The 1,024-nt window shown below is 39.7% G+C and overlaps 1 protein-coding gene across 1 annotated transcript in view; it reads right to left on the bottom strand.

Moving 5' to 3' along the window:
* LOC113204345 (uncharacterized) overlaps positions 1-1,024 on the bottom strand; it is a 244,822-nt gene that overhangs the window by 242,721 nt on the left and 1,077 nt on the right. The gene's annotated exons all lie outside the window — the stretch shown is intronic.

The raw sequence follows: 1,024 nt of genomic DNA, 5'->3' as shown, positions 1-1,024 counted from the left end.
AAGACCATGGTTATTACAAGACCATGGTTATTACAAGACCATGATTAGAACAAAAGACCATGCTTATTACAAGACCATGGTTATTACAAAAGACCATGGTTATTACAAGACCATGGTTATTACAAGACCATGGTTATTACAAAAGACCATAGTTATTACAAGACCATGGTTATCTCGATGCACCAGAGGCACGTAGTGGACCATGGTAACACCATGTCAACCATAATCTCCGCAATCATAGAGCAATCTTTAACCATGGTTTCCATGTGGATTGGTCCCCATGGTTTCACCATGACCATAATACCATCATAAATCTGAAGTGCACACCATGGATAACCATGGAGAACCATGGTGAAAATTTTACCATGGTCGTCCCCATGGTTTTTTTAGCCTGGGGAGAATCATATATCTCGTTCTGCTTTTGAACGGCTTATCCTACACTAAGTTGCGACTGTGGCTCTAATATTGTTCGGTCTCTTGCAAGTACTTGGCTGTTAAGAAAATAAGTTGTAAGCTTAAGAAACCTTTAAGATGTCTTTTTGTACGATGAAATGACTTCTAGTCATTCTACGACTGAAACTATTATTTTGTCTTCCAATGAAGTATCTAGATTTTTAAAAAGCTATCAAATTAAAAATGTTATCCCTGATTAAGATTCCTCTTGTAAAATTAAAAAGGAAATGTCTTATGCTCAGAGCCGATCAGAGTCGAAATGGAGAAGTTATTAGCCCTCAAATAACGATGGGCGGATTGCCATGGCCAAATTGGTTCAAATTGAACGTTCGAGGGATGCGTTTTGTTCGTCTCGGCGAGATGCGACTCTCCAACCCTTCGGGTTGAGTTTAGGGCAAAAACTGCCGTCAGAATTGACCTCCGACGCACCGTTTGGCCGCTAGGGGCGATTGAACACTTTATTGAACATTTGAACATAACTCTGCCATTTCGATTCTGATCGTCTTGGAGCATAAAACATTTTCGTTTTCTTTTGTCAAGATGAACCCGAAACCATAGTTACCTTTGCACA

The sequence above is a fragment of the Frankliniella occidentalis genome, unplaced genomic scaffold (assembly GCF_000697945.3).
Source record: "Frankliniella occidentalis isolate FOCC.00 unplaced genomic scaffold, Focc_3.1 Scaffold73, whole genome shotgun sequence".
Classification (NCBI taxonomy): Eukaryota; Metazoa; Arthropoda; class Insecta; order Thysanoptera; family Thripidae; genus Frankliniella; species Frankliniella occidentalis.
This window is presented reverse-complemented; position numbering and strand designations above follow the sequence as displayed.